The 22,345-nt window shown below is 42.2% G+C and overlaps 1 protein-coding gene across 3 annotated transcripts in view; it reads right to left on the bottom strand.

The window, feature by feature from the left end:
- The window catches only part of spg21 (SPG21 abhydrolase domain containing, maspardin), a 44,758-nt gene that overhangs the window by 20,442 nt on the left and 1,971 nt on the right, over nucleotides 1-22,345 (bottom strand). The gene's annotated exons all lie outside the window — the stretch shown is intronic.

Here is a 22,345-nt window from a genome sequence, read left to right on the forward strand (position 1 = left end):
ACAAAAAACATTCATGAAGTTTGATTCTTTTATGACTTTATTATGGGTAAACTGAAAATGTGACGAAATCAGCTGGGTCAAAAATATACATACAGCAATGCTAATATTTGGTTACATGTCCTTTGGCCATTTTTACTTCAATTAGGCGCTTTTGGTAGCCATCCACAAGCTTCTGGCAAGTTTCTGGTTGAATCTTTGACCACTCCTCTTGACAGAATTGGTGTAGTTCAGTGAAATTTGTTGGCTTTCTGACATGGACTTGTTTCTTCAGCATTATCCACATGTTCTCAATGGGATTTAAGTCAGGACTTTGGGAAGGCCATTCTAAAACCTTAATTCTAGCCTGATTTAGCCATTCCATTACCACTTTTGATGTGTGTTTGGGGTCATTGTCCTGTTGGAACACCCAACTGCGCCCAAGACCCAACCTTCGGGCTGATGACTTCAGGTTTTCTTGAAGAATTTGAAGGTAATCCTCCTTCTTCATTGTCCCATTGACTCTCTGTAAAGCACCAGTTCCATTGGCAGCAAAACAGGCCCACAGCATAATACTACCACCACCGTGCTTGATGGTAGGCATGGTGTTCTTGGGGTTAAAGGCCTCACCTTTTCTCCTCCAAACATATTGCTGGGCATTGTGGCCAAACAGCTCAATTTTTGTTTCACAGAACACAGAACTTTCCTCCAGAAGGTCTTATCTTTGTCCATGTGATCAGCAGCAAACTTTAGTCGAGCCTTAAGGTGCCGCTTTTGGAGCAAGGGCTTCCTTCTTGCACGGCAACCTCTCAGTCCATGGCGATGCAAAACACGCTTGACTGTGGACACTGACACCTGTGTTCCAGCAGCTTCTAATTCTTGGCAGATCTGCTTTTTGGTGCTCCTGGGTTGACTCTTCACCCTCCTGACCAGTTTTCTCTCAGCAGCAGGTGACAGCTTGCGGTTTCTTCCTGATCGTGGCAGTGACAAAACAGTGCCATGCACTTTATACTTACAAACAATTGTTTGCACTGTTGCTCTTGGAACCTGCAGCTGCTTTGAAATGGCTCCAAGTGACTTTCCTGACTTGTTCAAGTCAATGATTCTCTTTTTCAAATCTGTGCTGAGCTCCTTTGACTTTCCCATTGTAACGTTTGTGGGTGTTTTTATCCAATGAGCCCTTTTTAAATGGCCTCAGAGAAGTCACCAGCTGTAGTCACTCATAATCACTCACAAGAAGTTAAGAGGTCATGCTATGAAGCTCATGTCATTGACACAACTTTCTAAGTCTCCAAAATTGCTCATTCATGTTGCTGTATGTATATTTTTGACCCAGCTGATTTCGTCACATTTTCAGTTTACCCATAATAAAGTCATAAAAGAATCAAACTTCATGAATGTTTTTTGTGACAAAGAAGGATCTGTTCCAATCACTATATCAGAGAAAAATCAGAGTTGTTGAAATAACTGGAAACTCAAGACAGCCATGACATTATGTTCTTTACAAGTGTATGTAAACTTTTGACCACCACTGTATGTTAATGTTAATATGAGGTTTCAACAGTCTGAATTAAAAACATCAAGTGGACAAGTTACAGTCCTGTTGTGCAACAAAGGAGACAAAGGAGACCTATTCCAGTAACAAGCCGAGCCACCAGCGTAATGCACGAACCAAAGCCTGAGAAACCACGTTTTGTCTACCAAAACAGACAAGAATTCAGGTAAGATTCCAAGAATCAAAGCACCCCTCATCAGCTAACCTGCTGAGCTAGTAGTCATAGTTAGAAGCAACGTGGTGCACGTCACCTAGCTCGGTGAGCAGACACCCCAGCCGTGTGTGTGTGTGTGTGTTTCCAGCTGGACAAGCTGAACAAGAGGCAGGGATTGTCCCGTCAGACCATCGGATGGCTGCAGATGCAGTAAGAGTAGCTAACTTGCTCTACATCTTTCCAAGACAAAGAAGGACCCATTCTTCTTCTGCTAATTCGACTCCACTATCACTCCATTGCCTCGCCAAGGAGATTAGTCGCCAGTAGCCGCCAATTAGTGCTATGGCCCCACCACCTCGTGAGTATCCAAGGACCGTGAGAATTCGCCCACAACAATTTGACCTGCGGAAAAACACCCTGAAAGGCTTTTAGCTCTGGGCAGACAACGTTAATTAGAGTGTGTTCTGGTAATTTAATTGCTATTTCCCCCTTTTTACATTATGACCCCCCCCCATATGAAGTAGGTCTGAGATGGAGCATACATGGATCGAACTTGATTGGATTGAGATCTGCAAAATTTGGAGGCCAAGCCAACATCTCAAACTCATTGTGTTCCTGAAACCATTCTTGAATCAGTTTTTGCAGTGTGGTAGGGCACATTATCCTACTGAAAGAGCCATGGAGGGGTGCACATGGTCAGCAACAATGTTTAGGTAGTTGGTACATGTCATAGTATCATCCACATAAATGGCAGGTCCCAAGGTTTCCTAGCAGAATATTGTCCAAAGCATCACACCGCCTCTGCTAACCTGCCCTCTTCCTTTAGTTCCTTCCCAGTGCCATGTCTTCCCCAGGTAAGCGATATGTATGAACCCTGCCATCCATGATGCAAGAGATAATGTGATTCATCAGATCAGACTACATTCTTTCATTGCTCTGTGGTCCAGTTCTGATGCTTGTGCCCATTGTAGGAATTTTTGGCAGATCAGCATGAGCACCCTGATTAGTCTGTGGCTATGTACCCCATATGCAACAAACTGTGATTCTGACATCTTTGTGTCAGAACAAGCATGAACCTTTTCAGCCTTTTTGATTAGCTCTCCATATGCATCAGTGGACTTTGGCCCTGTCAACAATTTACCTACCTATTTGGCCTATTTTTGGTAGGTCTTAACCACTGCACACTGGGAACAACCCAGTCGATTCAGAGATGCTCTAATCCAGTCATCTAGCCATCACATCTTGGCCTTTGTCAAAGTCATTCAAATCTTTACCCATTTTTTCTGCTTACAACTCATCACCTTCAAGGAAAAAATGTTCACTTGCTACCTAATATATCCTACCTACTGCTATGTGCCACTGTAACAAGATAATTAATGTTGACAGGGCCAGTTCTCATATTCACACCTTTCCTGGTATTCTTTTTCTGTCACTTCTCTTTACTATGTACCAACCATATGCATATGTGTGAATGGTTTGCCTTCAATGCATGGTACTGGTTAGTAAGGTGTTACTATTTCAATAGACCCCTAACACTGCCATTTAGTTACCACCCACAGGAGTATTAGACCTCAAAAATAACCCCCTAAGAGATTAGGTGGTCGAAAGAGCCACTGCACAGTAAAATGAATCCCCAGATACCCCATGTAGGTGGAGCCAAAGCTACTTAGAGGCTACTAGACGCATTCCTGAAGGGCGTGCTCGCTGACCTCCTCTGCCTTCCCCTCGCTCTCCCTCTACTGCTCCCTCTCCTGTCTTCTGCAGGTGTGTGAAATGTTTAGCTATTCCTCTGGCTCCTTTAGTGAGAGTGAGATGTGCAGAAAGTGTAGCTTATTCATAACTTTGGAGGCGAGGCTAAGTGAGTTAGAGGCCCGACTCCATACTGCAGATCATAGTCCAGTAGCCCCGACAGCTAGCCAGCAGCTGTTAGCCTGTGCAGACAGGCCTGCCTCAGCTGATGTTAGCTGTCCCCTGGCAGCCCCCGAGCAGCCAGGAAGTCAGTGAAGTTGGGTGGGGATTCGAAGGAAGCGTAGTCCGAAACAAAGGCCCGTGGTTCGCCACAAACCTCTTCATGTACCTAACAGCTTTTCCCCACTCAGTGACACACCCGCTGAGAAACCGTATGGTACGTGAAGCCCACTCCAGCGACCATAGTCAAATGCATCCCAGGGGCCAGAGCGGGTGACATAGAGGGCAATTTAAAGCTGCTGCCAAGTAAAATTAGACATCGGCGCTAATGACACTCGGCTACACCAGTCACCAAAGCTAATTTGGCAAAAACCTTCGGACATTCTCTGGTCCCCTCCCGAATCTGCCTGGTGATGACATGTTTAGCCGCATATCATCGCTCTGTTGCTGGCTTTCACGGTGGTGTCCAGAAAACAATGTGGCCTTTATAGATAACTGGGAGACTTTCTGGGGAAAACTTGGCCTTATTAGAGATGGCAGAGATGGCATTCATCCCACCTGGGGTGGTGCAACTCATATTTCTACCAACATAGCCAAGTTTATCAGACAACCAACCCCCTGACAACCCAGGGTTGAGGCCAGGAGGCAGAGTCGCTGTGTTACACACATCTCTGCTGCTTCTGTAGGACTGCCGAGCCCTATGTTAAAAGTAGTATAAATAAAAATATACATACACAAATTTAACAATTCCATAGAAATAGTGTCAGTGCCACGTCTTCCAACAGTCCAACTAGCACAAAATTTAAGAATTGTTAATCAAAATAACCTCATAAAAATACAAACTAGCAATTATTTAACGAAAGAATTGGACAATCAGATAATTATTAAATATATGATCCCTCCATTCTAAAACCCTCCTAGTAAATGATCTAATTATTGATCATCAGTCCGATATTCTGTCTCACTGAGACTTGGTTATGGGATGAAGGGTATTGTTAGTTTAAATCATTTCACTGTGGATGCACGTCCACATGTGACAAATAAAGAATTCTGATTCTGATTCTCTGATTCTGAAATCAATCAACTCTGTCTCGTTATGTTAACTATCATGTTCCTCGAGGCACAGGCCAAGGAGGAGGAGTGGTAGATTGCTGCTGTCTTCAGATTAATCCCAAACCTAAATCTATCTGTAGTTCATTTGAGAGTCTCACTCTCAGCCTGTCTCACCAAAACTGTCAGAAAGTCAGAAAAGCCAGTTTTATTAGTTGTTGTGCATCGGCCATCTGCTGCTGCTTACTCAGAGTTCCTGTCATTGAATCTTATCTAAAACTGCTGACTAAGGATAAGCGTAAATACAGTAAAATAGTAATACATGTCGGCGGTAATGACACTCGACTGCGCCAGTCGGAGGTCACTAAAATTAATGTAGAATCAGTTTGTACATTCGCAAAAACTATGTCGGACTCCGTAGTTTTCTCTGGACCCCTACCCAATCTGACCAGTGATGATATGTTTAGCCGCATGTCATCATTCAATCGCTGGCTGTCGAGGTGGTGTCCAGCAAACAATGTGGGCTTTGTAGATAATTGGCAGACATTTTGGGGAAGACCTGGTCTCATTAGGAGAGACGGCATTCATCCCACTTTGGATGGAGCAGCTCTCTTATCTAGAAATCTGACTGAGTTTCTTATTAAACCAAAACCCTGACAACCCAGAGTTGAGACCAGGAGGCAGAGTTGCAGTCCTACACGCCTCTCTGCGCTTCCATTCCAGTTACCCACCCAATATCCCATAGAGACTGTGTCTGTCCCCCGACCACTTAAATTAATTGAACCAAATTCAAAAAGAGGAGTTATACTTAAAAATCTAATAAAGATCAACACCAACACCTCCACAGCTACAACAAATAGGAGAATTAAATGTGGACTGTTAAATATTAGATCTCTCTCATCTAAAGCTGTACTAGTGAATGAGTTAATATTGGACAATAATATAGATTTATTTTGCTTAACCGAAACCTGGCTTCGGCCAGAAGAATATGCCAGTTTAAATGAATCCACTCCCCAAAGTCATATTAATACTCAGATTCCTCGAGACACCGGCCGAGGAGGTGGAGTTGCCGCCATTTTTGACCCAAATCTATCATTTAGTCCAAAGCCCAAAGTCAACTACCATTCATTTGAAAGCCTTATTCTTACTCTCTCACACCCCACCTGGAAAACAATACAACCAATTTTTATTGTTGTAGTGTACCGCGCTCCTGGCCCATACTCTGAATTTTTACTGGAATTTCCAGAGTTCCTATCGAGTCTGGTCCTTAAAACTAATAAAGTTATTATTATGGGTGATTTCAACATCCACGTGGACGATAGTAATGATAGCCTTCGCGCAGCATTTATCTCTCTCTTAGATTCAATTGGCTTCTGTCAGTGTGTACATGAACCCACTCATTGCTTCAATCACACTCTTGACCTTGTTCTAACATATGACATTGATGTAGAACATTTAACTGTCTCTGAACAAAATCCTCTTCTGTCTGACCATTGTTTAATAACTTTTGAATTTATACTATTTGACTTCATACCACCAAGAAAAAACTCCTACACTAGATACCTGTCTGATAGTGCTGTGGCTAAATTTAAAGAAACAGTTCTATTGTCATTAACTTCAGTATCATGTCCCCATATGAGTGAACAATATAATAATCCCTCTGAAATCGACCATTTCGTGAACAGTGCTGCAAGTTTACTAAGGACAACTTTAGACTCTGTTGCTCCGCTAAAAAAGAAACTCATAAAGCAAAAGAAACTTGCACCCTGGTATAATACAGAGGTTCGCAAATTAAAACAAAATGTGCAAAAACTTGAGAGGAAATGGCGTTCCTCCAAACTTATTGAATCTCGCTCAATCTGGCAAGACAGTCTTAGATTATATAGGAAGGCCCTACGGACTGCCAGAGCAGCCTATTACTCAAAATTAATTGAGGATAACAAGCATAATCTCAGGTTTCTCTTCAGCACTATAGCCAGGCTGACAGAGAGCCACAGTGCTATCGAGCCTTGTATCCCTGTGACCCTTAGCAGCGATGACTTCATAACCTTTTTTAACGACAAGATCTTAAACATTAGAGACAAAATTCAGCACCTACTGACCTCGGCTGATCCTGATGTAACATCAAACATTAGTGTCTTAGAACCAACAGTAGAAACAGATACTCATCTTGACTGCTTTTCACCTATCGATCCCCATCAGCTATACTCACTCATATATTCATCCAAGCCAACAACATGCCTCTTAGACCCCATCCCTACCAAACTTCTCAAAGAAGCTTTACCCTTACTTAGCACCTGTCTATTAGACATGATCAATCTGTCCCTGATAACAGGCTATGTACCCCAGTCCTTTAAAATAGCTGTAGTCAAACCTCTCCTTAAAAAGCACACACTTGATCCAGAGGTTTTAAGCAACTATAGACCAATATCTAACCTTCCATTTCTTTCCAAGATCCTTGAAAGAACAGTCGCCAATCAGTTATATGACTTTCTTCAAAATAATAACTTTGAGCTTTAGAGCTCATCATAGCACAGAAACAGCATTGGTCAAAGTCACAAATGACCTCCTCCTGGCATCAGACAAAGGATTTATCTCTGTCCTTGTACTGTTAGACCTTAGTGCTGCATTTGACACCATTGACCACTCTATATTACTGCACAGATTGGAACACCTAATTGGCATCAAAGGAACTGCATTAAGCTGGTTTCAGTCTTATTTATCAGAGCGATTTCAATTTGTTCATGTTCATGATACATCGTCCACACTCTCAAAAGTTAGTCATGGAGTTCCCCAAGGTTCTGTCCTTGGGCCAATATTATTCAGCCTGTATATGCTCCCCATTGGTGATATTATTAGGAAACACTCCATACATTTTCATTGTTATGCGGATGACACGCAATTGTACTTATCAATGAAACCAGATGAAACAAATCAGCTAGTCAAGCTTCAGGCATGTCTTAAAGACATAAAAACCTGGATGACCAGCAACTTCCTACTTCTCAATTCAGACAAAACCGAAGTTATTGTTCTGGGCCCCGAACACCTTAGAAATAAATTATGCAGTGATATTGCATTGATAGATGGCTTAGCCGTGGCCTCAAGCTCCACTGTAAGAAATCTAGGAGTTATCTTTGACCAGGACATGTCCTTTAAGTCGCACATTGCAAATATTTCAAAGACTGCATTCTTTCACCTCCGAAATATCGCAAAGATTAGGCACATCCTGAGTCAGAAAGATGCAGAAAAATTTGTCCATGCATTCATTACATCTAGACTGGATTACTGTAACTCCCTTCTATCAGGCTGCCCCAGTAAATCCATAAAGACTCTCCAGCTAATCCAGAACGCTGCAGCACGACTACTGACAAGAACCAGCATGAGAGACCATATTTCTCCTGTTCTGGCTTCTCTACATTGGCTACCTGTAAAATTCGAGAGAGTTAATAGTACCCTATTATCCCACCAGAACTTCGCGTTCCCAAAATGCAGGGCTACTTGTGGTTCCTAGAGTCCTCAAAAGTAGACTGGGAACCAGAGCCTTTAGTTATCAAGCTCCTCTGCTATGGAACCATCTTCCGGTTTCGGTCCGGGAGGCGGACACCCTCTCTATATTTAAGAGTAGACTAAAAACTTTCCTCTTTGATAAAGCTTATAGTTAGGGCTGGCCTAGGCCGGCCCCTAGTTATGCTGCTATAGGCTTAGACTGCCGGGGGCCCTCCCATGACGCACTGAGCTCTTTCTTCCTCTCCCTCTCCTTCTGCACACATTCATGTCCCATTAATGCATATTACTAACTCAACTTCTTCCCTGGAGTCCCTGTGCTTTCTTGTCCCGCAGATTCCTAGCGATCATGACTGGACCTCCTGCTGCGGTCCTGCTGTCGTCCTGCTCAAAACCTACTGCAATTACTACTGTTTAGTCATAATCTGATTTAAATCTGTTAAGACTCAGTACAGCTACTACCATTATTGTCACTACCATTGTTATCAAAATCACCATAATACCTTCTGTATACTTCATTGTCATTATCATTATCTACATTTCGATACTTCTGGTATTATTACTGCTGCTATGCATCTCTGCTTGTACCCCACCCCCTCTGCCTCTCTCCCTTGCTCTCTCTGTCGCTCTCCTGCTCTCTCTCTCTCTCTCTCAACCCAACCGGTCAAGGCAGATGGCCGCCCATCTTGAGCCGGGGTCTGCTCCGAGGTTTCTGCCTTCTAAAAGGCAGTTTTTCCTCGCCACTGTCGCCAAGTGCTTGCTCAAGGGGGAATGTTGGGCTCTCTCTATTTTACAATTTAATTAAAGAGTTTGGTCTAGACCTGCTCTAATTGGAAAGTGTCATGAGATAACTTTTGTTGTGAATTGGCGCTATATAAATAAACTGAATTGAATTGAACTGTCTGAGTTTTCAGACTTCTTATCTAGTTTAGTGCTCAGTACACATAAAGTCATTATAGTGGGTGACTTTAACATTCATATGGATGTTGACTCTGACAGTCTAAAGACAGCCTTTAACTCAACAGGTTTCCTCAGATAGTAAATGAACCAACACACTCTCATAATCACATCCTCGATCTGGTTTTCACCTACAGCCTAGAAACTACAGCTTTTCACAATTGCTAAAACACATTTTTTGAATCCTCCTGTCCTTTTCTCAGAATTCTAAACACAAAATTTTTTGCTCAAACTACATTCGCAAAACCTCTGATTCTTCGCGCAAAATCATACCATCACCTCAAAATAGTTTTATATGTGCTCAAAACCAAACAATGTTGTCAGATCTTGCACAAATCGGACAAAATAGAAAAACTGCTGAGCAGTCATTAAACACTACGCCAAAAAATGAAAACACAGTGGTCAAGGCATGTTGCTTATGGAGAAATGTTTACTGGTCACAATAAAGTATAGCATATGCGTTTTGTATCTCCAAAAGTAAAGAGAAAAAAGATTTCACAACTCAGTGGATTTAGCATTTGTATTTGTCAATTTCAAATTGAAAGTGTCCAGCCTACGTTCAAAGATGGAGGATACGGTCAGTGGTGGAAAGGCTCACACTATTGATTCCCTCGAAGTCAGTACAGTTCTCAATAATTTGTTGCTGTAATTCCCGTAGTATAATGGCATTGTTTTGATGGACAATGTCAGATACAGTGGTCTCCTGCTGGGATATGAAAATGGGTGTCCTCCCACCCCACTATAGCAGTCTTGCAATTCTGCAAAAAGAGAATGTGCAAAATATACGTAATGTAATGAAACATGTATACAGTAGTACTTTAAACTTTCAATGATAAAACAGTACAGTAAAGTAGACTGTACCTGTTCTCATGTCTGAATCTCCGGATTATGGTGGACACAGAGAATCGGCTGATGTCTGGCTGGACTTTTTGGATTCAAGGATTTAAGGAGCTTTATTGTCATTTCACACATGTAGAAACATGAGGTGGAACGAAATTAGTTTCCCTGGTCCCGGTTAAGCCCAATTACCTAACAAAATACCTAATGCAAATAAAAATAACAAGTAGAGTTGGCCTTTGGACCAACACAAAAACTACAAAAAAGGGGCTTAAACCCGGGAGCGTGTGAAGCCGCTGCACTACTGCGCGCCGCCATGGTCATGCCATGCACCAGTACATGGTCTATGACTGTCGCCTGAATTTCATCAGAAATTGGCACTCAAGTGCATCACAGTGAGAACTATGTTTTATTGCCTGAAAATGTGTTTAGAGTTTCGCAATAGGAAGGACAGAGATCTGCAAATAGTGTTTTACTAGGTGAAGATAGTTTATGGTTTTGTCAAAATGATGCTCAATTCAGCAAATGAGTTTAGACAACTGAGCAATTGATTCACACAACAGAAATTAATGTTTTAACAATTCAGAAAAATTGTAAAAACCTGTTAGTTGCCCCTCAAAACCCTCTCCTTTCAGACCATTCACTTATAACTCTTGAGCTAACTCTAACAGACCTTACAGCAAAGAACAAAAAGGTTTACTATAACAGATGCCTCTCTGAGAATACTGTAGACCAGGGGTGCTCAATACGTCGATCGCGATCGACTGGTAGATCTGGCAGGCATTGTGGGTAGATCGCATGACATTTAAAAAAATTAGACGTCAGCCTATCAACCATCCCGTCACTTGATTGATAGACGTCAGCCTATCATTCATCCCGTCACTTGATTGATATACAGGGCAGCCAGTCAGATGACTTTTTCTGACACTTGGGTCACTGCACATGCGCAAGCACGCAAACGACGTCAAGTGCAGCAAAGCTAACATGCTAGCTAGCGAGTTACCTCGAGTTTTTAACCCTCGTTTTTTCCTCTTAAACTTAAAAGGGTATAAAAATGAGTGGGGAATCTGGACCAAGTAAATAAAATAAAAACGTATCACTTTCATACGGAATGGAAGGAGGAGTTTTGATGACATTTTCGAAGTGCGTTTGCCTCATCTGCCAGTGTACGATCGCAATACCAAAGAAGGGAAATGTGAAGCGGCATTTTTGGACTGTACATAGAAAAGTACGACACCGACTTCCCGCCGAAAAGTGAGATGAGAAAGAGAAAGGTGAAGGGACTAAAATGCCAGTTGTCCGGACAGCAGTCATTTCTCTCACAACATACTTCAAAAGCGAAAGCCGCCACTGAAGCGTCGTTCCGGGTGAACCTGAACTCTTCTCAAGTGGAAGATGAGTTTTTGACACTGCAAGCTGACATTGAGCTGAAGTCCAGCGCTCATGGACAGTTCTGGAACTTACTCACAAAGGTGAAGTGCCCCAACATGAGGAAATGTGCTACCTCCCTGACTGCATTATTCAGCTCCACTTATTTATGTGAGTCAGCCTTTTCCCACATGAAGATTGTTAAGTCCAAGTACCGTTCCACCATGACTGATGAACATTAGGAAGTGTGCTTGATGCCGGCTGTCAGCAGCTACTGTCCAGACTATGCATCCCTGGCTGATTGCATTCAGTGCAAGTCATCAGAGTAAACTCAGGTAATGACAAAACATGTACATAGTTAATTGTGTTGTGTTGTGCAATATTGGCCCATGCGGTTATGCAAGGTACATCAACATACATTGTACATATAAAGAATTCTTAATATACTTATAAATAAATATATGTTTTGCTTTTTTGCAGTAGGTAGATCATTTTGACTTGGTCATTTTATAAGTAGCTCACATGCTGAAAAAGTGTGAGCACCCCTGCTGTAGACAGATTTAAGGATGCAATCCCATCACAGCTCCCTTCAACACCATGTACCTTTCACTGATGGAGAATTTGTCAAGAAATGTTGAATGCTGTCGCGGAGAAGGTGTGTCCCGAGAAGAAAGATGTCTTTAATGCCGTGAATCTGTTGGCGAGTACAATCACCTTTTTCTGTTGATTGAAGAAATTGGGGCTAATGTATATGCCCAGCTGCAGCAGAAGACGAAAGAACTTGACTTTTTTTATTAGCACTGGATGAGAGCATGGATGCTCAGGACACAGCACAGCTGCTCATTTTTATTCGTGGAGTTAGCGCAAACTTTGAAATGTGCAAGGAGCCCTCCTAAGTCTCAAAGAGACTACGACGGGGGAGGATATTTTTTGCAAAGTATGCCAAACCATGGAAGAATTAGACCTGGACCGGTCAAAGCTTGCCAGCATCACGACTGACAGAGCTCGTGGGCACGTCTTGGGGTCTAATAGGACTCATGAACTGGGAGATGGAATGGATGGAAGTGTTGAAGTGGGATTCTTTTGGTTGTGGTGTCACGCATAAACTTCATCAGAGCAAAGGGACTTATTTCATAAATAGTGCTATTATTCATTTTCTGACTTTTTTATTAATATTTGGTTATGTGTGGCTTTCTGGAAAACAATAAATGTTTACATTTAGGCACCCCTACGATCGTCACACTTTTTCTGTTACAAACTGACCCCGGCCTCCCATCAGAGAAGGGAAAAGTTATGTGGCCCTCACAGGAAAAAGTTTGGGGACCCCTGGTTTAAACCCTCATGGTTAAGCCCACCCTCCTTAAAACGGCGAGGCGACGTCACTCACGTGACCTCATCTACCATCTTTCCATCTTTACCATCCCTCTCTCCCTAACAACACACACTCACAGTCGTATTTCCATCTCTTTTGGGTACATTACATAAACTTTCATTAATTCAATAGTAACAATAAACATTACTTAACTGCAGAGGGAAATCAGGAGGATGGGTGAATGCCATTATGACACTGAAGAGGGCAGCACCGAACAGGAGAGTGCATCTTACAACTTAAAGTCTAATTGAAGAGGAACAGGGAATGTGAGGAGAGATGATGTAGCTGCAGTGGATTGCACAGTGAGGGACAAAGCCTGCAGGCACCTGTGAACAGCCCTGCTTCAATTTGGAGAGAGCACCGAGACGCTGTTGGTATGAAAATTATTTGCTGGGCAAATGGACTTATCTTTGATAATTTAATTTAATCATGACTGATTGCTTGATTTGATTTAATCATGTAGTGGTCCTTTAAAAAAATCTTATTTATGTGTATCAATTAGTGAATTTGATTTCAATGAACTGTGTAGGATCCAGAGTTGATGGATTTGATTTGAAAAATTCTGTCCTGTTATTTGTGTTTAAGGTTATCAACCTGATTCAAGCCGAAACTAAATAAAAGAAAGAAATAGAAAAGAGTTGTCCACCGCGTCTTCTGTTGCAATCTAGGCCATTTTCAAGTTTGGGCAGAAATTGAAGAGGAAAATCTAAAGAACTTGACACTAACCATTACCTTAACATAACCCTTAACTCAACCTTACCTTAAAGCAAATCTTGAGACTTATGGTGGTAGTCGATGACAGATTTCTATTAATTAGAAGAGATGTTGATTGTTAATTGATATTACTTTTGTTAATAAAATCTGTTATAGCTTAACTAGTCATTGTTTGTGATTGATTGTGCATATTGGTGTGACAACTGCAGGTTTCTGGCAGCTCCTGTTCGAATTCAACCAGATATTGACACTTCACTCTTAACACCAGTTTGAGACTGCCTTTCCTTTGGTTATCAGAATCAGAATCAGCTTTATTTGCAAAGTACATGTGACCATACAAGGAACTTGACTCCGGATTTTTCTCTCTCCTGGTGCCCCATAACAATATTTGTTAATAATTTTATGACTACTAATGATTATCAAATTTGCTAATAACCAAAGCTGCCTATGTACAACATGTGCCAGGTCTGGAAAAGGACCTAGCTTTCAAGCTCCTAATCCTCCATAACCTCGATGAGTGCATACTAAGACATTACGATGTACAGTAAAACAGGTGGCTTCAAAATGCAAGAAATCAGGAAGTACACACACCTGGCATGGGGACACATATGCCCCCGATCAGGACCAATGTTGACACTGTAATCCTGAGCTTCCAAGCAGCAGCAATGCTGATCTAGAACTTAAAGGCAGCGAAATGGGAGAGCAGGGGAGGGAGTTTCATTAAGCACAACATGGAGAACCAGATTCGGATGTGAATGACAGTGGTATTGGATTCAATTCAATTCAAATTACCAAGTGTAAAATGTGCCAAATCACAACAAAAGTTATCTCATGAAACTTTCCAATTAGAGAAAGTCTAGACCAAACTGTTTACACAAACATTCATAAATGTTTTGCATAAGCCTAGTCATAGCCAAGAATCTACAACATGGAAATCAGTTTAAAAAATCTGATCTTGATGATGAGCATCAGATTTTATCTTTACACAAACATTCATAAATGTTTTGGATAAGCCTAGTCATAGCCTAGAATCTACAACGTGGAGATACTATATATCAGAATATACTTTTTAGTACATAATTCCCTCTATGATACTGTCCCTCCACCGAAATTAGGTAAGTAAACACAAGTTTGTAATAAAATACAACCGTGAAGACTCATACAAACTTCAGATACAGAATGAGGGCAGTGGATTTTGCCTTCCATTACTTACACTGAAAGGGCTTTAGCCAGTGCCTTTATGTCTTAAACAACCACCTGCTAATGACAATCTACCCGACATGACTCAGGCAGAAATGTTCACAGACGAGGTAATGCTTTTAAGTTTTGTTTAATTTAATTATGTTTCGTCACGTTCACAGACTTCCTTTCTCATTCTCTGAATCTCTTGTTAGCCCAGAAAAGTGTAAATGACCCTATCATTATTAACCACATGCAAGCTGGTGTGTTGTGGGAGCTCAAGTGGCAGTGACAAGTGACACAAGTGTCACTGATATCGGAATAAGCCAAGATTACCACAGGAGGATGTTTTCCCTCTGCAGCTCCACACTCTGAATGTATATTTTTCAAAGTATATATTCAATTCGTTAATCCTTTTCGCAGAGGATTACGTTAAGCTAACATTAGCTTGAGCTGCTAGTAAAAAGTTGTGCAAATTTGTGCAATATGGGGCTGCAGAAGGCACTGACAGCCGAGGAGGGCGACAACATCAAAAAGTCTCTGGACTTTTTGTCTGAGGAGATTTCTGTTGTGAAACAGCAGCAGAAAACCATCATGGACCTGGTGGAGGAAGTAAAGGCTCTCCGGATCCAGAACGCCGAGAAGGACCGGCGTCTGCTGCACCTGGAGAACCGAGTGGCGGAACTGGAGCAGTACACCAGGATTAATGATGTGATTGTGACCGGGCTCCGTTTCAAACCCCGGACATACGCCCAGGCGGTGGCCGATGACAATGGAGGGGATCGCGGTGGGCAGGAGCTAAGCTCTGTAGGGCAACATGTTGTTACCTTCCTACAATCCAAAGGAATTCATATGGACCGTAACAACATTGAGGCATGCCACCCTCTGTCCCGAAAAGATGACAACGACAAACGAGCTGCCATCATAAGGTTTGCCAACAGAAAACTCAAGACCGCACTGTTAACACAAGGAAGGAAACTAAAAGGATCAAACGTGTTTATCAATGAGCATCTGAACAAACGAAATGCCAACATCGCCAGAAAAGCACACTTCATTAAAAAACAGGGAAAAATTCAACATACTTGGACATCAAACTGTAAAGTATTCATCAAACTAAACGGGACACCAGAGCAAGCTAAAGTTGTGGTCATCAGAAACATCAACGAACTGGACAAATATGAATGATCATTCCAATTCGGACTATAAGGTATGATGACTCGAATACAACATACATCCATGACACAGACTGAAAGAACTCATCCATCTACACCTGGTGACAAAAACAATATAACTCAAAGGATTGCGAATTATGAAAAATTGGAACTGAGTACATTTCAGTACACTGACGTATGATATAGACTCGGACAATAATTTCTTCTTATATACAACTGCTACTACTATACAGATGAACAGTTTAACCAGGTCATTACAAAGGACAGTAAATTATCAATAATCCATTTCAATTGTAGGAGTCTGCATGCAAATTTTAATAACATAAAGAAATATTTAAATTTGAATGGACGGATATGAATTTAACTCTTTAACAGAAAGAACAAGAGTGGAGGAGGAGTGGCTGTGTATATAGATTCCAAATTGAGTTACAAAATAGTAGAACATATGACAACCGTGACTGATAACTTATTAGAATGTATAACAATTGAAGTACGTGAGGAAAAAAAGCAAAAATATCATAAACAGCTGTATATACAGAGTACCAGGCTCTAGTGTTAGTGTCTAGTGCATTTAAGGACTGGACTGGGGGAATGTTTTCAAAAACTAATCAAAAAGTTGTTTTCATTTGTGGTGACTTAAATATTTACCTGCTCAATCCAAATAACCATAAAATTATTGAAGAATTTATCAATATGATGTACAGTATGGGTTTATACACCAAACAAACAGGTCTGCAAAGTGAGAACTGAATCTATTATTTATTAAAAATGTATTAAAACTTAGTAAAATAACTTAAAATCAATCAATTAATAACAAAAATCACAACTACTTCTGTTAATTCTTTCCACCGTTTGCTCTGATCATCATACGGTGTGGAATGAGCAAATGCATCGGCAAGTTTCGTCTGAGTTGATGGTTTCTTACCGCAGACTTTGTTTGAATGAAGTTGTTTCTGCATCCTTGCGCATTCTGACGATAGCCAGAAAATATCCGCCATTTTTGTCAACGTTCCACACGTTTTGGTCTGCGAGTGTGTCGCACACTTACATACGTCATCAATGGGAATTTATCATTTTTATCGTGGGATGACAGATTCTTACCGTGGGGAATGTTTTTGACAATATATCGTAAACGATAACACATTGCCCATTCCTACCGGCAACTCAAGTATGTTGACTGCGACACATTGGAAAGGCCTCTCCACCTGTGAAGTTCTCACAGGGGTATGATGTCGGGGCACTGGGGACTTCCTCCTGCGACAGGCATAACACTGATCACACCAAGCTTTAACTTCTCTGTACATAGTGGGTCAATAACATACACCTCTAGCGTGGACCAATACAGCAGGGACCACAACTTGTGCTGTTCGCCCCACATCAGACAGTCACACAACTCTGCATAACAGTCCACCAATGCAAGTTAGCCGGGAAAACTCATGCCACAGTCTCTTTAAACCCCGGCCAGCATCCTTTAACCTCTGCCTAGGCGGTCTTTGACCCTGCTCCAGCCAGGCCAACACCGGTCTGATGTCAGTGTCACTCTGTTGGAGCTCCCTGACATTGGAGCCATGGTGCGACAGAAGACCCAACCACGCAAGCCTGGGGATTGGAAGGCAAATGGGGGATGGGGCTGGAGTCTGCTGTAGGGGCCGTGGTGGGGTTGGGAGTCTCTATGGTGCACACGGCGTTGGGGTCATTGTCCCTCATTGTTTGGGTACCTGTGTGCACAAGAGTGTGGGCAGCACCAGTAGATATAGAGCTGCTACAACATTTTGGAATAAAGTCTGTAACCTGCAAGAGAGGAATGTTAATGTCTCCAATGCTGAGAAGCCCCTGACCCACATCCATAACTGCATGAGCCTGCCGCATGAAATCATAGCCGAGCAATATAGCCTGTGTAGGCCCCCACACAACACAGTTCGTTCATAAGACCTGCCCCCCAACTTTATTGGAAGGGCCACAGTACAAGTGTCCATTTACTGCACGTGCATACAACAACGTAAAACCAGAGTCAATTAACACAGTCCCATCAACACTCTCTACCAGTCCTTTAACACAGGCCGTAGACTCGGACTCATCCACCGAACAGGAGACCACCGTGAGGTGCGGAGTCGCTACTGCAGAGTTGTCATTGTGACCCTGTGGTGGCAAAACTGGCATCTGGGTCACGATGCCAGCTACTTGAAGTTTCCCCGCTCCTGGCCGCGCAGGGGTGGAGGATGGTGATCGTATGGGAGACAGAAACCTCACTCCTCGCCGCGGCTGACGTTCCTCAACAAAGTGTGACGCCATTGCTCTCTGCGCTCCCCTGAGCTCTGCTGACGAGCCCCAGGAAAAGGGGAGCCACGACCACCACACTCAGTCCCACAGGTACATGCTCTCAAATCCCTCGCCTCCACATTGTCTATTAGTCCGTGAGCCAGAGGGGTTGGTCGTTACCGAAAAAGTGGCAAAGGTTACCATACCTTTTCGGAAAGCTTGGAATCTCAGCTTTTCAATGATGTATGATGGCCATCTGACAAGAGTAGCTGTTTTGAGTTATCACACATAATGTAGGCCAAGGTTGAGAAAATAATGCGTATAAATCAAGCAGAGCATTGGCATAGTTAAAAAGCTATATTGGACATACTGGAATATTTAATTTTGTTATGTTTGGTATCATTTTAAAGGGGAGACTCTGAGCTTTCATTTAAACCCTTTTGTGAACATTTTGGACTAGTATAGCCAACCCTGGAGCTCTTCAAACTTTTAATCACACACATTTTCCTGCCATTTCCGCCTAATTCATCTTTTGTCTTTTAGTCCTGTGGCACCAGGGACCATCAGAGAAACTAAATTCAAACACTGAAATACTGGCATGACCCTAAGGATTCAGAAAATGTATCATTTACCCATATTATCTGATTTGGAGGGGGTGATATTCAGTCTTATATCAGACATGGCGTTTTTAAAAAGACGGAAACAATAGTGTACTATTGAGAAAATAATGCATATATCAAGCAGAACACTGACATAGCTGAAAATCTAACAACGGTATAACTGGATGGATGACATGGATAGACATGGATTCCTATTTTAAGGTGTGGCAAACCCAATTGTGACATTGCCATTACTGTAAAAGGTCAAGGTCAAGACCTTTAGGCATGGTCAATGATATTTTATGATATTTTCGCATACATTGCATCATTCAAGGCCACAACACTAATCAAACTCCTCGTCGGAATCCTCATCAGAGGAATAGGATTGTTCCTCAAAATCATCCTTCTGGTTTTTGCACTGTCTTGCATGGCATAGGTCAGTGCAGGCCAAGTTGTTGGCAACACACTGACATGATGGAGTGACACAGTCCCTTCTGCATGAGCAGGACAGAAACTCAAGTACTGCTTGTGGACCGATGGAGACACTGAACCAATCTATGGAGAGCTGCAAGTCACCATCTTGCTCCACTCGAGACCACCCGTGCTCAACTGGGGAAGGAACTTCAGGGTTGTTCTCGAGGCATCTTCTCCAGATAGCACCTTGATAGTTAGCTCTGAGACAGTGCTTACTCAGAGAATCTGAGCATGGAGGTAACTGCCAGGATTCTAGATTGATTAGATAGATTCTAGAGTTTGATGCTAAGATATTGTAACCTGTCCAGCTAGGGACGCTTTGATTTGTGGCAGAGTGCAGTCTGCATAGCAACCACAAGAAGTTCTTCCTCAAAGCATCATCACAGATATCTGTCTTGACCTCAACATAGGATCTAGATGGAGGGCCACACCTAGTTCCCACAGCATACACTGGCAGAGCTGGAAAAGATACAAGGACAGTTCTCTGTTTGCTCTTGGGCACATCACAAGCTGGTTTAGGCAGTTCAGGACCGAACATCCTAGGCTGCACTGCTATACCATTGATCCTATGGGATGTTCCACGGCCTGTCAGTGTCTCTTCCAGCCTGTCAATATTGTCCCAGGCTAGAGCCGTGGGGACAAATGGCTTCACTTGGTCTGGTGTAACCCCACCATCCTGTCCTAGCTTGTGCAAGCATAATGAAGTGTCAATTTCCTCAAGCATACTGTAGGATACACAATGACCGAATCTATTTAATATTCTGATGAGACTGACATTACCAGTAAGCGACTTCACAGCAAAAGCCAAAAGGATGTGCTTGGAAGTCTTGACTTTGCCATGAGATATGGCATAAACTAGATCCAGGCCAAATGAGTCTCTTAGACGTTGTTCCTTCTCACCAGTGCCTGGTAAGAGACAAGATAGCAATGACTTAACGGAAGAAGGCACAGAGGAATAGGAATCCAACTGTGTTGGTAGAGGTGGCCATGGCTGGTCCTGACTGAGATGCATCACATCTTGATGGATTTGTTTTGCAACAACCTGGCATGAAGCTTCAATGCCAACGGTTGGTTTTTCAAGATTGGCTATCCTTTTCCGAAGAGCCATATTATCTTTGACCAGCATTTCACGAGTGAGACTGTCAGCGTATATCAGGACTTTCCCATCATCATCAGAGACTGTTTGTATGGTGGTGCCAAATTCTTTTGCCAGATTTCTGCTGATGTGTGTTTTGGTAGAGTGTTTAATTTCAGTCACAGTATCATTTGTTCTCATAAATTGGATTAGCTTATCTAACAGATCTGATTGTTTCACAACACAGCGTTCAGGTATGATGGTACTCCTGATATAAGCATACAGTTTCTTGTAAGCCTCACTTTCAGCCAGACGATAATGACTACCGCCATTGTCAATGGATTCTGCTTCATTTAAGTGCAATGAAGTCTTGCAAGTGTACTGACGGTAGCAGACACGATGGTAGTGTGCCTCAGCAGCAACAATATGCCTAGAAGTAATTGCTAGGATGTCTGCATCATTTCCTTATTGCTATGTTGCGTACTTTTTCATCACAGCGTAACTCTGTGCATTTCACAAGAGGCTCTCTTGTGTGACTGCCTTTCTTATACTTGCAAAATATGCAAATACTGTCGTATACTCTGGCTGCTTTGTTTGAGACTAGGGATCCACGAGCTATCTTTCTGGGTGGCTCAAAGTTGTCCGGTTCATTGCATGATGGTTCTCCAGGACTTTCTTTTCTCAACCTATTCAGAGTCTTCTTGTGGGTAAAGGTGCTCCTACATGCCCTGTGATAGTACAGATCAGGAACATGTGCATCATCGTTACCTAGGTTCTCTGCTACCTTGAGAACAGGTTCAAACCCACGCACATGTGCAGCTTCAAGCAAACTCTTCCACGATGCTATGTCTTTGACCTTCGTCAGACCTACACTAGGATCCTCATCACTCTCTGAAGTATGGAGAATGCATGAATGAGGAGTTTGACTGATTTTCTCCATGTGCCGGGATTCCAAAGAGCTCTCTTCTCTACTCATTTTAGGTATTCCAAGATTTAAGTTGCAGTTGTTCACAAATGCTAAAACACTAAACCCTTGGCAGTAAGAAAGGCAGAATAGGACTGCATTACACCAATTGGCCTGTTAGCACGTTAGCTATGACTGTGTGTGTGTGTGTGTGTGTGTGTGTGTGTGTGTGTCTGCCAATGTTAGCGGTATCTGTGTGTGAGTGAGTGAGAGAGAGATAAAATGATACAATGTTTTTTGCAGAACCAGACACTAATTGGCCTGTTAGCACGTTAGCTGTGACTGTTTGTATGTGTGTATGTGTGTGTAACAATGTTAGTGTATGAGCGAGAGACAGTGATACAGTGTGTGTGTGTGTGTGTGAGTGAGAGAGTGATACAATGCTCTTTTCAGAACAACACAAATTGACCTGTTAGCACGTTAGCTGTGACTGTGTGTAACAAATGTTAGTGTATGAGCTGTGCTGTGTGTGTGTGATTGTGTGTGTGTGTGTGTGTGAGAGAGAGAGAGAGAGAGAGAGAGAGAGATTAAGTGATACAATGCTCTTTTCAGAACCAGACAACAACTGGACTGTTAGCACATTAGCTGTGATTGTATGTGTGTGTGTGTGTAAGTGGGTCAGTGTGAGAAAGAAAAAACTTTTTTTTTTCTTTTTAATGTGTGTACTTCACCACCAAAGGGAGGTTACTGGCGCACACCGTCAATTATATTTAACTGAAAGTAAATATCGAACAAGAAGCGAAATATTGTATGAGCAGCAGATCCAAACTGAGAGGGTCAGTCAGAGTGAGCTCTGGCACAGAGGAACTGTCTTTATATTCCACAGGCAGAGAGAACACACACCCCTTCAATGGGGAGGAGTCAACAATTTAGTCAGCATCACTGACATTTCTCAGAAAGTTCTTGTTCGAGAAAAAAAAATAATCGAAAACATTTTGTGCCATCGTTGCATTCTGTTTTTATTTATTACAAGCCCATTATTTACATGTTTAAACTGCTTAAACCACAATAATAACTTTAAATGTGGCCTCATCCAATACATGTCAAGTTTGAACATTTCCCCAAAATTAGCGTCTATTTCAGTAAATTAAGCCTAATTTGCATATTAAGCCATTACTTTTAAGAAAACCTGAAATACAAGCAATACTTCTCTTAATGTATGTGATAAACTGGGGAGGTTTTGTGGTGTTATATAAAAGTTTTACCCTATTTACCAGTATTTCTCACC

Source organism: Scatophagus argus, chromosome 1, assembly GCF_020382885.2.
Source record: "Scatophagus argus isolate fScaArg1 chromosome 1, fScaArg1.pri, whole genome shotgun sequence".
NCBI lineage: Eukaryota > Metazoa > Chordata > Actinopteri > Scatophagidae > Scatophagus > Scatophagus argus.